The 18134-nt window shown below is 41.3% G+C and overlaps 1 long non-coding RNA gene across 1 annotated transcript; it reads right to left on the reverse strand.

Annotated features, from left to right (window-relative positions):
- Positions 1-14476: 14476 nt before the first annotated feature.
- Positions 14477-15772, reverse strand: LOC132615934 (uncharacterized). The gene is made up of 3 exons (XR_009572899.1): positions 15603-15772; positions 15210-15264; positions 14477-14572 (listed from the first exon to the last, which is right to left on the reverse strand). It is a non-coding gene; the product is annotated as an uncharacterized LOC132615934 (long non-coding RNA).
- Between the last annotated feature and the right edge of the window lie 2362 nt (positions 15773-18134).

An 18134-nucleotide genomic window follows, 5' to 3' on the forward strand; every position in this document is an offset into this window, starting at 1 on the left:
GGATATTCTGCTCATCGGAATTCGCGTCTGAAATTGTCACATTTTCATTCAATAGAATTGAACCCTTTAAGTCTGCTTTGATGAAAAATTTAGGCAAACTTCCCCAACTGATTAGAAAGCTATGGAATGTCCCCAGAACCTGTGTAGGTGACCCCATAAGCCTAATATGCGTAATTTGAGCCCACCGCCTTGTTTGTCCCGAGGTGGGCCCACTATTTCCGATTTTACCCTTATGGTCCTTTGTAACTTGATTTCAAGCAATTTTTAAGGAAACGTCTTAACTACTTTTCCAACTACTAATGATACTTATCCTGGATACTATATTGAGTCTCTGTAAAGGTACGATATTTTGTATTACGTTTAGCTCCACTATTCCCGCTTTGCTCTTTTATTGTACTATTGCCTTATTTTCGAATAATATAAAATAAAATGTTGTAACTATTCTTTCAACTACTAAGGAAAATCGTTTGCTGACTCCCTCGAGTTTGGCAAGCTATTTTGGAATATGAAAAAGATTTCAGGAGGATTATTCTTCCGTAACTCATTATGACATATGACATACACTTGCTATGATTCCGTCCGACTTCGTTGATTTGATTTGTCATTCGATATGCCTCATTGAGTCTCTGGAAATCTATGATATTTTTATTGCATTTAGTCTCTCACTACTCCATTCGTGGATGCCTCAATGTTTCCCACACTGAGCCCGGGCCAGGATATGTTGTCAAGCGTATTCCACTGCATTGTTCGCCGTGCCTCGATGTGAGGGGGCAGGTATACCTGTACATGGGTTTTGGAGTATGCTGTGCCATGTACACACATTCTGATATGATATGGCCATCTGATATGATATGTTATGTGACGGGGTTATCCCCTACTCTGTTCCTTATGTATGGTGGCACCAGCGTCGGGGGGTGGCCACGTTCTGTTTGCTGAGCCCCTTGGCAGGGGCCGGATATGATGTGATATATGTTTCTGTACACACTCCTCATGTCTTGAAAATATGCATTTGATACTTCGGATGTCACATTCACTGCTCTGTGAGTTCTGTTTCGGTTAAAATCTTGTTCTGCAATGGGACCAGGTACGACATATGTTTTCAACAAATACTATTTATGCTTTATGATCAGTATTTTGCTAATCTGGATATTCTGTCCATTTTCTGTACCTTCTGCTTTGATGATGACTTTGTTTACTACGTTCTGTGCTTTACATACTCAGTACATATTTCGTACTGACCCTCTTTCTTCGGGGGCTGCGTTTTCATGCCGCGCAGGTACAGAAGACAGATTTGCTGACCGCCTACCTAGGACATCTATTCTGCTATATTGGGAGCGCTCTTTTGTTCAGAGCCGGTATATTGGTACAGTCTGCCGCTATTATATATATGTACACTATTCAGGGGCATGACGGGGCCCTGTCCCGTCTTATGAGTCTGTCATGTTCTGTAGAGGTCTGTAGACATACTTGTATGGGTTCTGTATATGTTTGGGTATGATATGATCTCTGACAGCCTCACCGGCTTCCATGTACTGCGTCGGTTCGTTTATGATCATTACCAACGCCAAGTGACTTTTATATTTGAAAATATTCTGTCGTTTGCTAATTTGGGTTATGGGGTACGTTTGGGTGTCCAGCACAGACACTAGTCGCGGCCTACGGAGTTGGGTCGTGACAAAAGTGGTATCAGAGCGGTTCGTCCTCGGAGTGTCTATAGACCGTGTCTAGTAGAGTCTTGTTTATCGGTGTTTTGTGCACCACATCTATAAACAGGAGGCTACAGGACATTTAGGGTGTTACCTTTCTTTGATTCTTAGATCGTGCGATAGAGCCAGCTGTAGGAAATGAGTTTCTTTCTTTACTAACCCTTGATTGCAGCTGGAGAACGGTATCGACGTAAGACAGCGACTGCTGATATTGGAAGCTACACAGTACTCCGGTAAGCAATGGTATGAAAGACGCATGCTGGGTAAGGTATTCTGAAGTACGATTAAAACATAAAGTCGAACATTAAAAAGGGAAACAAACATGGAAAGTGTAGCAGGTGCAGTTCGAGTTGGGCATGTGAGGTAAGCCTCGGCATTCTGATACTTTTTATTTGGAATTGTTAGCCCCGTGTGGTTGTGATGCGACGTGATATGATATGCATAGACGTATATGTGTTGACCCTATGAGGCATGGTTGGTATTTCCTGTGTACAGGTTTTGGTATAGTAAGAAATACAGAGGAACCTCTGCCCAAATTTTTCTAGGAATACGAAAAGGGAAATAAGATATAAATTTTTAGCCTGTCTTGAAGGTCGATACCGATAGGATAAATCTATTATGGTGGATTAAAATCTTAAGAGGTACCCTCCATGTCATTTGTAAGAAGCATTACCCTTATCGGGAAAATTTTACCTCGAGAAGCATGTTCGAGTAACAAATTCGCAATTTATTTGGAGGGACCAGAAATATGTTCCAACCCCATTTTGTCTTAGCACTACCCATGTGAAGGGCAAAAATGTCCAACGATCAAGTTTCCACTAATTGGAAGAATACAAAGTGTATGACAAGTAGTCAGGAATTGAGCGGTTCGCTCACGACTCAAATATATATAAACGTGGAGGTAATTAGGTGAATTAAGTACTAAAAGATTCCGCGAAGTTCGTCGGACTCTAGCTTCTTTTGCTGGTGGTCGGAAGATACCCTACAGTAATATTTTATCGGTTTCCCTCGACTGGTTGGAGATGGAATTTGTGGAATAAAAACCTAAACTCGTGGGCCGTCTAGAAACATATATATGCATGAAGGTAAATATTGAGGGTTTACAGGGGGCGACACGGTAACCATATAGTCAGAAAGGTAAAAGAATTCTCGCTAGGACGGGGTGGGACCCGCTACGAGAACATTTTGAAAAGGCTGTTAAGACCCCGAGTTGTCTTAAATTACGTGACAAAGGCTGTGCGGGGCAATCGGTGTGATTATACCGGTCTTAACGTGCCTAAATTCATTAAAGTTGTAAGGTTAAGCGTGCTAGGGCCAGAGCAATTCTGGGATGGGTGACCCCCTGGGAAATGTACAAAATTTTCGCAAAACTAGATATGAGAGACGAATAGGAAATTCTGGGTAACCAAAAGGGAATTAGGATATGTGGAATGGCTAGAAACTTTATAGGGGTCACACGAGCTGAGACGGATTGGATTGCTAAAAAGAAAGAAAAAGCAGCGCAGCCTTGAAATTAGAGTAAATTCGAACAAGGGATTGAAGATGTGTTGTAAAAGAAATGGGAGTGATATATATACGTATGTGTAGAACCCCCCCCCCCCCCCCCCTCTATGACTATATCGATCGATTGGTAAACCCTAATAGCCAGTGTTGTAACATATGGAAAACATTAACTAGACAGGATTTACGAGAAAAAGGGAAAGGAACGGTACAGATGTTACGAAATAAACTAATATTCATTTTGGCTACCGGTTGAGAATAGAAGATTCTAATACAACGATATTTGAAAAGAAAAGAGAATAATTGAGTGGATCGTAAGAAACAAAATTAAGCAGAGTCTCTAAAAGAGTCGACGGGCAAAGCATGAAAGTTGATTGCGAAAAACGAACTAAGATGAAATAGTGCGGGGCAAAGGAAAAATTATGGCATGAAATGATGAATTATGTGGATATCAAATAATTCGATTATTGAGAAAATAGAATGACAGATAAGGAACGGGTATGAAGAAAGTATGTGGTTACTATGGGATAAGCAACTACCTTAATTATATTACTTGAGTGCCAGTTATCGGATAAGATTTTGTACTATACAATTATGATTCTGTTAAGGTTTCGTACGAAGATAATCAAGTTGTAGGTTGGAAAGAAAAGATTCGAATATGGTGTAAGTATAACCCCAAGGAGGGGGAGCGAATGAAAGAAAAATAAATTAAGCATGAACGAAAACAACTGACATACAGAAGGTTGAAGCGATAAAGGACTGGGCCTTCGACGTCGACTGAAATACGTAGTTCTCTGAGAATGGTCGGATTATAGCCTATGTTCCCCGGCAGCTCAGACCGCACGAGAGAAAATTAATTCGCTCATGATCTGGGACTAGCTACGGTGATTCGTACTTTAAAGATATGGCGGCATTACTTATATGGGGCCTACGTTAATATTTATACGGATCCTAAGGGCTGCCAGTATACGTTTTAAGGAAAAGGGAGCCGAATTTGCGGTAGAGAAGATGGTTCAATTATTGAAAGATTATGATGTTAATATTTTGTGCCACCCTAGAAAAGCTAAAGCCGTGACAGACGGACTTAGTCGTGAGTCTACGGACAGCTTGACCGGCGTACATTCAGAAATAAAGAATTGGTCCGAAAAAGTCATTAGTCAGCTAGCCTTAGAGTCCGTTTGGTCGGTTCTGAAGATATTGGAATTTTGTCCGAAGAAGTTACTGAATCATCGATCATGGGAAAGGTAAAACAACGTCAGTTTGAGGATTCTATTCTAGTATCGTACAGAGATACAAACTTCGACAAGGAAAAGATCCAGCTCAAGGTTTTACCAGATGAGTATTGTTATACCGAGGCAGATTATGTGTGCCCGACATCGTAAGACCCGTTGACCGGTGCCCAAATTGTCAGCAAGTTAAAATTGGGTATCAGAAACCGGGTGGACTGTTTCAGGAAATGAAAACTCCGACTTGGAAGTGGGAGAAAATTAGTATGGATCTCATTACGGGTTTGCCTCGCGCTCCACGGAGGTATGATCTCTACATGGGGAATGGTTGATAGACTGACAAAAATCAGCCCACTTTCTCCCCGTTAGAACCACTTATTCGGTTGGGGATTATGCCAGACTATATGTATTAAAGGAATAGTGAGACTCCACGGAGCTCCTATATCTATTGTCACTGACAAAGGTACTCGGTTTATGACTAATTTCTGGAGATTTGTTTTCAGGAAGGATTAAGGGCTCAGATAAGTCTGAACACAGTATTTCATCCTCAGAGCGACAGACAGGCCGAGCACACTATACAGACGCCCGAAGATATGTTGCGAGCCTGTATTATTGATTTCGGAGGTAGCCGAGACGATCATCTGCCGTTGATCGAGTTTGCTTATAATAACCGCTACCATTCTAGCTTAATACGAGGCTTTGTATGGCAGAAAATGCAGGTCACCCATCGGCTAGTTTGATATTGGCGAGACAGAATTAATAGGCCCAGATATGATCCAATAGGCAGTTGATAAGATGAAACTTATCCGAGAGAGACAATTAGCAGCTTAGAGTCGACAGAAGTCATATTCTGATAAACGGCGCCGACCGTTGGAATCCCAGATTAGTGATTGGGTATTTTTGAAGTATCGCCTATGAAAGGCATAATGCGATTCGGTAAAAAGAGTAAGTTCAATCCGCGATATGTCTGACCTTATCAGATTGTTCAAAGAATTGAGAATGTCGCTCACGGGCTAGATCTACCACCTGGTCTGGAAGCGGTATATTTGGTACTTCATGCATCCATGCTCCGCAAATGTGTCGGTAATTCCCCCCAGAAGATTTCCAGCAAAAGATATTCAAAAGACGGAATGAAAGAAAGTGTCCTCGCTTATTTTCTTTGTGTGCCACAGGTAATCTAAATCCCTTACTTAGCCTTATTCAAAGACGAATGCGTATCATATGTGCTGACCATAAACAGAAACTCCCCCGAAGCACTTTCAGACCCTATAAGACCAATCTAACATTCGAGGACGAATGTTCTTAAGGAGGGGAGGATGTTATATCCCGTGTTTTCGCACATTTGGAAAATTAGAAATAATCTTGACTTGTAAGAAATAAAGTCATAATTGATTCCATCTAACACATGAGTTGTTTATGAAAGAATATTAATGTGGAAGTGTCGAGGAAGGCTAAGGGAAAAACGTGGAATTTTGGAAATTAGTTTCGGGAATTACAAAAATAAAATTTGTAGCCAATTGGGCTTGTAAAATAAGAAACAAATGAGGCCCAAATCAAGGGGGGTGGCCGGCCAACATGGCCTTGGCCCAAACCCATTTAAGTAGTCATGTGCTTGGTCATGTGACAAACAAGATACAAGGGGACACGTCTTCATTTCTTCAAGAAAATTCAAACAAGCAAAAGAGAGAGCAAAGAGTAGAGGGTTCGGCCATGTCCATGATTTTTCACCCCTCAAAAATCTTGTTCTAAAAATTGTTGTCTTGTGATTTTCCTACTAAATTAAGTGCCCTCTACAACTTGGTGTAGTTGTTTTGGAAGAAGGAACACTTGATACCTCAAGTTGATCATATATTCAAGTGAAGAAGATTGGAGAGAAAGGTAAGAATTCATTTCTTTTTATTGTGTTATGAAGTCTTGTTTGTGTTGTAGTATGTAGAAATGAGTTGATTGTATGGAAAAATGGAAGATTTCAAAGTGGGTATGGAATATAGTGTATGGCCGTGTGTGTATATACATTGTATGTTTATGGTGAATTGAATTTATGTTGTAGTCTAGTTGTGTGTATGATGGAATTCACATTGAGAATGGAAGTGGAATAAATTGGGTGGAAGTTGTAAAAAGAAGCATTGGCCGTGTGGTACCTCTTAGAGGAATGGGAATGAATCAATTTTGTTTAACATGTTAGCTGTGTTGTTGTGATGCTTGCTATGTAAATAAAGATAAATGATGTGAGTTTGTATTGAAATGGAATGTAGAAGCTTATGTCGATTAGGTATGATCTTACGACATTGTAAAAAATGAAGTTGTTAGGGTGCAAATTATGATGATCATTGATAGATTTGGAAGATGGAAACATGTTATGAATACGTATGCCAAAGATTAGGAGTTTTGGATAAATTATGACTTTGGCGGAAAGTTTGTATATTATGTATATCGTGTGTATAATTTGAGGAAACGATATGAAATGCTTCTAAATTATGTTGTGATGCTCTAGATTGATGATGAATGTGAAACCATTGAGATTAGTTTGGAATTTAAGGTTGAAGTGAAGGTTATGACATTGTGTTGGAAAGAAGGCTAGTTGTGCCATATTGTGTATTTTGTAGTTATGGTTATTGTTGTTAGTGTTGTTGTTGATTATTTTGGCCGAGTTGAATTCTCGGGGATGCTATATGTATAGGGGAAATGCTGCCCAAATTTCTGTAGAAAAGTGTTGACTTTAGATTTAAGCCTAAAGCCTTATGGTTAACATTTGGTAAATGTGACCATTTGCAGATTTTGGACGAAACGGGAAGTGAACTTGGAAAGGCGTAAAGTGCGTAAAAGGTATGTAAAGCTACCCCGATTCTTCTTTTGGCATGTCCTAGATGTACTAGGATCGGATTCACGCCTCGGAGGATATTCTGCTCATCGGAATTCGCGTCTGAAATTGTCACATTTTCATTCAATAGAATTGAACCCTTTAAGTCTGCTTTGATGAAAAATTTAGGCAAACTTCCCCAACTGATTAGAAAGCTATGGAATGTCCCCAGAACCTGTGTAGGTGACCCCATAAGCCTAATATGCGTAATTTGAGCCCACCGCCTTGTTTGTCCCGAGGTGGGCCCACTATTTCCGATTTTACCCTTATGGTCCTTTGTAACTTGATTTCAAACAATTTTTAAGGAAACGTCTTAACTACTTTTCCAACTACTAATGATACTTATCCTGGATACTATATTGAGTCTCTGTAAAGGTACGATATTTTGTATTACGTTTAGCTCCACTATTCCCGCTTTGCTCTTTTATTGTACTATTGCCTTATTTTCGAATAATATAAAATAAAATGTTGTAACTATTCTTTCAACTACTAAGGAAAATCGTTTGCTGACTCCCTCGAGTTTGGCAAGCTATTTTGGAATATGAAAAAGATTTCAGGAGGATTATTCTTCCGTAACTCATTATGACATATGACATACACTTGCTATGATTCCGTCCGACTTCGTTGATTTGATTTGTCATTCGATATGCCTCATTGAGTCTCTGGAAATCTATGATATTTTTATTGCATTTAGTCTCTCACTACTCCATTCGTGGATGCCTCAATGTTTCCCACACTGAGCCCGGGCCAGGATATGTTGTCAAGCGTATTCCACTGCATTGTTCGTCGTGCCTCGATGTGAGGGGGCAGGTATACCTGTACATGGGTTTTGGAGTATGCTGTGCCATGTACACACATTCTGATATGATATGGCCATCTGATATGATATGTTATGTGACGGGGTTATCCCCTACTCTGTTCCTTATGTATGGTGGCACCAGCGTCGGGGGGTGGCCACGTTCTGTTTGCTGAGCCCCTTGGCAGGGGCCGGATATGATGTGATATATGTTTCTGTACACACTCCTCATGTCTTGAAAATATGCATTTGATACTTCGGATGTCACATTCACTGCTCTGTGAGTTCTGTTTCGGTTAAAATCTTGTTCTGCAATGGGACCAGGTACGACATATGTTTTCAACAAATACTATTTATGCTTTATGATCAGTATTTTGCTAATCTGGATATTCTGTCCATTTTCTGTACCTTCTGCTTTGATGATGACTTTGTTTACTACGTTCTGTGCTTTACATACTCAGTACATATTTCGTACTGACCCTCTTTCTTCGGGGGCTGCGTTTTCATGCCGCGCAGGTACAGAAGACAGATTTGCTGACCGCCTACCTAGGACATCTATTCTGCTATATTGGGAGCGCTCTTTTGTTCAGAGCCGGTATATTGGTACAGTCTGCCGCTATTATATATATGTACACTATTCAGGGGCATGACGGGGCCCTGTCCCGTCTTATGAGTCTGTCATGTTCTGTAGAGGTCTGTAGACATACTTGTGTGGGTTCTGTATATGTTTGGGTATGATATGATCTCTGACAGCCTCACCGGCTTCCATGTACTGCGTCGGTTCGTTTATGATCATTACCAACGCCAAGTGACTTTTATATTTGAAAATATTCTGTCGTTTGCTAATTTGGGTTATGGGGTACGTTTGGGTGTCCAGCACGGACACTAGTCGCGGCCTACGGAGTTGGGTCGTGACAGATTTGTACGTCAGATGCAACACTTTGGTATTCTGGCTATTGTGCTCACCTTCTGTACATTTTACTTCGGTTATGGCTTCATTATTTTTTTGGTGTTTCATGCCTTACATGCTCAGTACATATTCCGTACTGACTCCCTTTCTTCGGGGGCTGCGTTTCATGCCACGCAGGTACTCCCAGATGAGTTGAAGATATTATGGAAGATGTTCCAGCGAGGATGGCAAGCTCCATTTGCTCCCGGAGAACTGCCGAGTCAGAATATATGTGTTAAAGGTTCTGTTAATGTTAGAGACTTTGCAGACAGAGTCGTGGGTTTTGGTTGTCAGTCTATAAGCGGCTCCGTCAGCCGATATGTCGGTTTGTGTTATGTACTGGATTTTGTATGATCATAGATTTGTTCGGCTTGGAAGCTATGAGAAAGAATATTTCAAAAAAAAAATTACTATGTATTTTATCTTATTTGATTTAAAAATTTTGATGTGATTTTATGCACAGCAAAGTCTGAGGGTTCGCTCGGCCCTAAGTAAGGGTCGGGTGCCCATCACACCCTAGTAAGGTTGGGGTGTGACAATAACATCCTCTCCCCTTTAGAACATTCGTCCTCGAATGGTCAACTGATCTTATAGGGTCTTGTAACACTTCGAGGGGGGGTCCCTCGTATAGTTGTCCTTTCCTTTGTGCCCATCCCTTATCTTTCCCCCTATTTTCTTTATAATCAAACTCCTGGGTCCTTACATGAGTCCTCATCTGCGTCACGGGTTTTCTAATCCACTGCGCCATCTCATTATCCTTGTCCTTCCCAGGTCATTTCTTGACACAAGTATACTTTGTCTTTGATTTCTTTGTATTGGCGCTCGTTTCGTCCATCGTTATTTTTTGTTGGCTCTCCGGTGTGGATCCCCTACAAACATGATTGAGTATCTCTTCACGTCGATGATTCATACAATTCCATAGCGTACATTCTCATGCTCCGTACAATTAATGGTCCATGAACTATTCTCTAGTGTCCGATGAACTCTTTTGTTTCATTCATAGGCACTACGTTCTTTCTTTCTTTCAAAAATTCTCAGACTACCAATTATTGATACTTTCGTTATAATAGTCGTCGTCGTTCGAAACATTCTTTACTTACTCCCGATGTACCGACATATTTTAAACTTTGGCCCCGAACTAATAAGTTTCCTTTTCTAGTACTTGAAAATACTGTGATCCCTTTTTGGCCTAATATAATATGGTCTCCCCCCCCCCCCCCTTTAAGGGGCTCCTTATATGCCAACAGTCCTTCTATGAAGTCTTCGTCTATACCTTATTCCTCACCTTCCTTCCAACTCTGTGCCTAACATATCGAAAACTTCTTATCCTAAGTTCTTCTTTTACTTTCTGCCTATGTCATCATTTTGTCCACATTTCCATACCCTTCCATCCACTATTCGTCCCTTCACTTGCTTAGCTCACTTGCTCGTAATTCTTCTTTAACTGCGCGTTTGTGTTGTAGCTGTGCGTCCATGTTTCTCAAGCATTCCGCTACTTTTGTTCTTAGCACAGAATCCTCACAACTTTCACTCTCCCTATCCTTGTTCATCGAACTTTTAACTATATTAGTATAGCTACACATTTATTGTTTTATAGATCTCTCACCTCAACATCATCGCAAGCCTAAGCATTCTTTCTCTTACTTCACGTCCCCCTATCCTAGTCACTATTCCTTTAGCCCCACTTATCGAAATCGGTTCTCGAACCTCATACACTCCTCTCCTGTTTCCTTTTACCACACTCTATCCCTTTTCACATGGCTACTTTGAGTTCTTACCCAAATAGTCTCGTGCTTTGCCGGTAGTTCCTCTCGTGAGCTTCACTCACTGAGGTTTCTTACCCTTCACCTTCTTCCGACACTTTGATCTCTTTGTTTCCCGTCTACTCACTCTCTTTTCTTTCCAAATGTTGTTGTATTAAAATTTCCAATCTTAACCTGTAATAAAAATAACATCAGCTTACTTTATAATACTTGTACCATATCTCTTCTTGTTGTCACTCGAACTTCGGTACCCTTACTTGATTAACGCCTTCTTTACCGTAGCTCCGGTTGCTGGGGCACACACGCCCACCTATACGATCATATGTAGGATATCCTACGCATTCATATATATATATATATATATATATATATAATTGCTACTATCTTGCCCACAAAATGTCTCCAACGCTATTCAAGCCTATCCTAATTCCAAAGCTGTGATGCAATTTCTGTCTCTTCACCAGTCTAGTCTGCCTCGTCCTGCGCGACTTCTTATGGTCTCCAACCATCCCATATACTCTAGTTTCTCTTAGGCCGCTCTAGCTTCTCATCTGTCTCCTATGTCCAGATATATAGAATTTCTTGCATACTTCCCAGTGGGTCACCCATCCTAAAATTCCTCCCACCTTAGCACGCTTAACCTCGAAACTTTGATGGAATCCGATGCATTATTGCTGATATAATCGCGTCCACTTCCTCGCATGACCTTTATTACAAGATCTGGAGCGAGTCGAGGTCTTACAGATCCCGAGACACTCTCGTAACACATCTTTCTCCTTTACAATTACTATTTTACCCCTTTCGACCCTCAACCTTCATCTTTCGCTTACGTGCATAACTATCTTTCGTCCTGGATTCCCAGATTCCTGATGGTAGTGATCGCACCTTCATCGCCATGCCAAATCCATAACCTTTCTGAAATAACGCATCTCACTTATTGCCTATTTACAGTATTTCCTTTCCACGCTTCTTCCTGTTAGGCGTACCCATGCTGGCAGAACCTCCTTTACCATTCTTATTATTTAAAATCTGTATGTAGCAGATATCGACAAGACCTCACAAAACATACGGCTATATAACACGTTCTAGCTATCCAGAGCTTCCAGTTCCAGGTAACAGAACAAATATATCAGTACTTACCCTTGTGACTTTCCATATCGCCGCTCATCTTCTTCCGTCATACGTAAGGCTTATATAAGGAATCTCATTTCCTATGACTTGGTCTATCGCACGATCTAAGACAGAAAGAAGGTCAACAATCCCTAGATGCCCCGCAGCCTCCTGTTTATAAATGTGGCCGGCTTCACACCCATAAACAGGACTCTACTGGACACGACTTTGCAGACAACCCCTAGGACGACCTGCTCTAATACCACTTTGTCACACCCCAACCTTACTAGGGTGTGATGGGCGGCACCCGACCCCATATTCGGAGCCGAGCGAACGCGCTGACCCTTATTACATACTTAACCTCTATAAACTCTTACATCAATAAGAAGTGGAAAACATAGTAAAGCTTTCAGAATTTTTTTCTTTTCTTTGTACTCAATTCAAACAAACTCTGTGGCCATGTGGGATCTGTAACATAAAATATAAAGACACATCGGCTGGTGAAGCCGCTTTCAAGACTGACAAACTACACCCACGACTTTGTCTGCAAAGTCTCTAACTTCGAACAAGACATCATAGCATAGCGCTCTGACCCGGCAACACTCCAGAGCAAATGGAGCTTGCCAACTCCGCTGGAACATCTTCTATAATAGCTTCTACTCATCTGGGTGTACCTGCGCGGCATGAAACACAGCCCCCGAAGAAAAGGGGTCAGTACGAGCAATGTACTGAGTATGTAAGGCATGAATAGTAACATAGCAAGAGATGTAATTATGAACAACAACAGAATAGAGATATAGAGCATATCATGAGATAAAAGAGTAACCTGTACATCTGAGTGCCTCTTAAGCGGATGCCATGCATGCTTGGCTTTCTTTGAAAACTTTTCTTCTTCATACATATAGAAAATAGAAAATGCCATAGCGCCGAACAACGTTGGCTCCCCCACATATGTCCCGCGTCCGGGATGATAAATTACGCCAACTGACCAGGTGGCAATGCGTCTATAGCGCAACATATGGCCCTTTTCCCCATATCCCCCATATACATATACATATATCAGATAAGCAGCATGCATGAGAGCCCAAAGAAAGTCATGTATCCATCGGAGTGACGTAAGGTCGGTAACCTCCGATTACATTATGGAATAACCATGGCCGCTTTGTCTCACCTTGAAGGAACAATTAGTATAAGATGAGCCGAGCAACGAATAACATCATACATAAACCGACACCTGAAGGCTCAGAAACAAGTTTCAGGTCAATCCGATTTAGTATAAGAAAGTTATGAGCGTTTGAAGTACAGAACCTTTTACGAACATTTCAGAAGTCATTTTTGGAAAATCAAAGCAATTGTGAGGACCCACAGCTGGGCGCTAACCATACTGTGAACCCCTGGGTACAGCTGGGCGCTAACCATACTGACCCCATGAACATGCGTACATACATACATACATGACATGCATACTTAGGTATTGTATGGGCAGGTGCCAACAGACAATTCGATATACGCTGCAGTGGCTGGTATCGAACCCGTGACCTCCCCCCTTTTGTTCTCCCAAAGGAGACGACTCTCACCAATTGAGCTGCAGCTCAATTGGTGAAAGGCGATTCCCTTTGGGGAATGTAAAGGAGCCAGAGGTTCCGGGTTCGATACCCCGTAGCGCTGCAGCGTGAAGAGGGATAATGGGGCGAGCCCCTGTGCGAACTGGCTGTACCCTGGCATAGACAATACCTTGAGTAGTGGGACCCAAAGGGGATCGTCACAAAAAAGGCGACTTTTTTGTCGAGGATCCACAGTGATCTGCACTGTAGGTTGCCCCCTCTACTGACTGCTGTGGGTATCTGACCCTGCTGACTAGCTGACATGCATCTGCGCATGGACTACTGAGCTATTGTGGCAAGAAATCACAGACAATTCGCACACGCTGCAGCGCTTCGAACCCGTGACCTCAAGCCTTTTGTCCTCCCGAAGGAAGCGCCTCTTACCAGTTGAGCTGAGAGGCACTTCCTTCGGGAGGACAAAAGGCTTGAGGTCACGGGTTCGAAGCACTGCAGCGTGTGCGAATTGTCTGTGATTTCTTGCCACAATAGCTCAGTAGTCCATGCGCAGATGCATGTCAGCTAGTCAGCAGGGTCAGATACCCACAGCAGTCAGTAGAGGGGGCAACCTACAGTGCAGATCACTGTGGATCCTCGACAAAAAAGTCGCCTTTTTTTCAAGCTTTGTCACGCCCCGAACCTGGGCCTGGACGTAACACGGCACCCGGTGCCTGACTGCATGTGACCGAGCGAACCAACTGGCTGCTGAATCAACATGTGATACCAAAACATAACTAATTTATAGAATAAAACTAACACATGCTGATCAACTGAAAGTCTCACTGAAATATCATAATGCGGAAATACTTAAGCAATCTGAACATATATGAAATTAGCCAACATGGCTAAACCAAACAACTGAACGACTGCCAACAAGGCTAACATAATAAATATCTGACTGTCTGAACTGTGTCTATGAAGCCTCTAAGAGTACTGAATAATAGAGCTGCTATAAAATGAAATAACTGGATAGCTGACAACGCCCCGAATGAATGTGGGGCTCACCAATAGCTGATATGTGCACTCCTAATTAGCTGAGTCGTCAACCTGTGTATCGTTACCTGCATCGCGAGATGCAGGTCCCCAAGCAATAAAAAGGGACATCAGTACATTTGAATTGTACTGGTATGTAAAGCAACTGAAGCAATAAAATACTGGAACTGAAACTGAAACTGAAACTGAACTAAACAGGAAAGTAAGAAGCTGAAGTACTCCCTTTTCTGGATGAAGAATCACCTGTAAAACTGTAATTATAACTGTGGCCTCGGGCCCAAATAATGTGCACAAAAACTGTGGCCTCTGGCCCAAGCAATACGTATGCATAAACTGTGGCCTAGGGCCTAAAAGTACAGATACAGGTGTTCAACATTAACAATTCACAAAACTGAGACTGGCTATATCTGATAGCATGATAACTGTTTCTGATTATGGGACTCTTGTAAATAACTGGCTATACACTGACTGAGACTCATGTGATAATAATGCATAAGTCTACAAAGATTACGTGTTGAGTTCATGATGTTCAAAGTGACAACCATGAACGAATTTGTAACTGCAACCTTAGAAGATAATAGTTCTATATCATATCATGAAACTAGGGCTAAACTATATTCTGAGTCAAATTGCTAACAAGTATGAAGAATGAGGCGTAGGGAGAATTATGAACATTCCCTAACGTAGATAGTTAGCCTCACATACCTTAATTCCAGCCTTTGAGCGTAATACAATGTTCGTCACCCCTTTCAACTTTGATCTATAGCAATACAAGTCAAAGGGATTCTATATTAGCAATAATATTCATGATTTGGTCATCTAAGCATTTTATCAAACACTTAGTGGGCATAAAGCTTCACAATCTCCATTAATGGTGTTTCTTCACCCAATTCCCATTCTATTACTTCTGGGTGATTCTACAATCTCAATTAGGTGTAATAACGTCATTCTTCATCACCCACATGAATACAACAATCCCAAATCAACAATCCAAAACTCTAGCATAATTCATATAATTTCCTTTATCAAACCCATTTGTTATTCTCCCAAGAATTCATCAATTCTCAACTATAAATGATTTGAGAGTAGGAATATTACCTTTTGTGAGCATCCACCACGAAATCAACTTCCAAAGTTTGATTTGTAGCTTAGAACGACGGCAAGAACTTGTACTACACTTTATCCTTCACGAGCCTTGGGATTTGAGGCCTTCAACTTGTTGGATCCTCTCCTTTCTCTCTCTAACTATCCTTTCTCTCTCTCTAAAATCTGAAAATGTGAGGGAAGGAGGCTGCTAGGGTTGGACATTTCCCTTAAATATTAAGTGGAAATGGGTCTGACCCAACTTGAGTTCGGGTTGGACCAAGTCCACTGTCCAGCATGACCTTTCTGTCTTAAAACGTTCATATCTCCCTAACCAGATGTCTCCTCGAGGCCCATAATATACCGTTGGAAAGCTATTTCAATTATCTACAACTTTCATGTTATACATTTTTCCAAATTCCCAACTTATAATAGGGTTATGGCCTCCCGAAGTTAGATCAGCCGAAAACGTACTTCCAATCGACGGCTCATTCGACGTTTCGTCGATCAGATCGACGAAACGTCGATCTCCTCCGTTGAATTGGCCAAATTTCCAGTGAACAATGCACATTCGACGGTTCAAAGGACGAACCATCGATAAGATCGACGAAACGTCGATCTGCTCCGTCGAATTGATCCAATTTCCAGTGAACAATGCACAATCGACGGTTCAAAGGACGAACCGTCGATCAGATCGACGAAACGTCGATCTGCTCCGTCGAATTGATCCAATTTCCAGTGAACAATGCGCAATCGACGGTTCAAAGGACGAACCGTCGATCAGATCGACGAAACGTCGATCTTCCCGTCGAAGTCACCCATTTCCCAGCGAAGACAGGCTTCAGTAAAATGGGCATAACTTTTTGTACGTAGCTCCGTTTCCGTAAAAATGGGCGTAGAGTTGCCCGAAGGATCAGATTTCTAGCCATTAAAAAGAGGACCCAAGTTCATAAATTCATTTCATTTTCCACACCACTTCTCTCTAAGAACCCTCTAGAACCCACTCCAATATTCATCCACAAGAAAAATCAAAGGTAAATCAAGATCAACAACACAAAATTCATGGAACAAGGTGTATAAAACTTGATTGAAAGTTCATCTCTTTCAAGAAATCCCAAGAAAGGTGAAGAAGGGTTTTGGTGAAAAAGGAGGAATTCTACTCCAACCTTGTTCCACTATCATTTGAGGTAAATTTCATGACTTTCCCATATTATTTAAGGTATTGGAAAGCTAGTATACTTGAATTGTAGAAAAGCATGGGAAGTGGGTCTTGAATGGATGAGATTATATGAAAATCATGAAAATGGATATGTTGAGATTACAAACACGTTATAAATGATATTTAGACCACGAAATAAGAATTAGATATGCGAAAACGCGATGATGAACCATAAACCATAAATGTGAGTTAATTGGAAGAAAATGGTGGATTTTGCTAAATGTACATAAATGACGATTGTGGATTGTGATATTGTGAGTAGTATTGTGAGTGTTGGGAGTTTAAATATGACATGGGAAAAGTAGTAGAAACGAAGGAAATGCTGCCCAATTTTTCCTAAAAATAGTAGTCCGCTCTTATAATTGCTTAGCTAACGACGGCATGAATTCTCTTGAAGGTATACATGAGTGCATCATAGGGGAAGCAAGCAAGCGATAAGAATAGGAAATGTAAAAGGTATGTGAGGCTAGTCCTTTCTTTCTATGGCATGAATCCGATGGTATGATTCTCCTTTCTCTACATGAATTCTCTATATATATACCACAGAAAGTCAAGAGTTTATGATCATGAATAACTATATGAGATAAGAGATATGTTATGAGTACAATGATGATAAGCTTGAGTCTAAAGACTCTAGAGTTCATGTTATGACATTCCTATAACGCTAATGATGTCGTATGTTGTATACACTCACCTCATACATTGTTTCCTCCGAGGTGAAGCAGAATACCATTAAGTTAAGTATGTCATGTATTGTATACACTCACCTTATGTATTGTCCCTTCAAGGTGAGGCAGAACACTATTAAGTTACAGATGTCTGTTATGGCATACACTCACCTTATACACTACTTCCTTCGTGGTGAGGCAGGATACGTATAGATGTCCATAATATAGTCGGAGGTTACCGACCTTACGTCACTCCGATAGAAACATAAATTTCCTTGGGCTCTCATGCATGCTACGTATATTATGTGTGCATATGATATGTATATGTACATGGGGGACATGGGGAAAGGTGAGGCGCTATAGACGCATAGCCACCTGATCAGCTGGTATCTTATGATATCATCCCGGACGCGGGATGCCCGGACGCGGGATATATGGGTGATGGATCGGGCCGTACGTTCCTCGGCACTAATATACTATATTATTTATGGATCGGGCCGTACGTTCCACGGCAATATATTTATATATGATGATATATGGATCGGGCCGTTCGTTCCGCGGCAATATATTTATATATATGATGATGTATGGACCGGGCTGCACGTTCCGCAGCAATATATGATATGATGATGGATATGAAGTAAGTCAGCATGTGCTATT

This window comes from Lycium barbarum, chromosome 10, assembly GCF_019175385.1.
Source record: "Lycium barbarum isolate Lr01 chromosome 10, ASM1917538v2, whole genome shotgun sequence".
Taxonomy (NCBI): Eukaryota; Viridiplantae; Streptophyta; class Magnoliopsida; order Solanales; family Solanaceae; genus Lycium; species Lycium barbarum.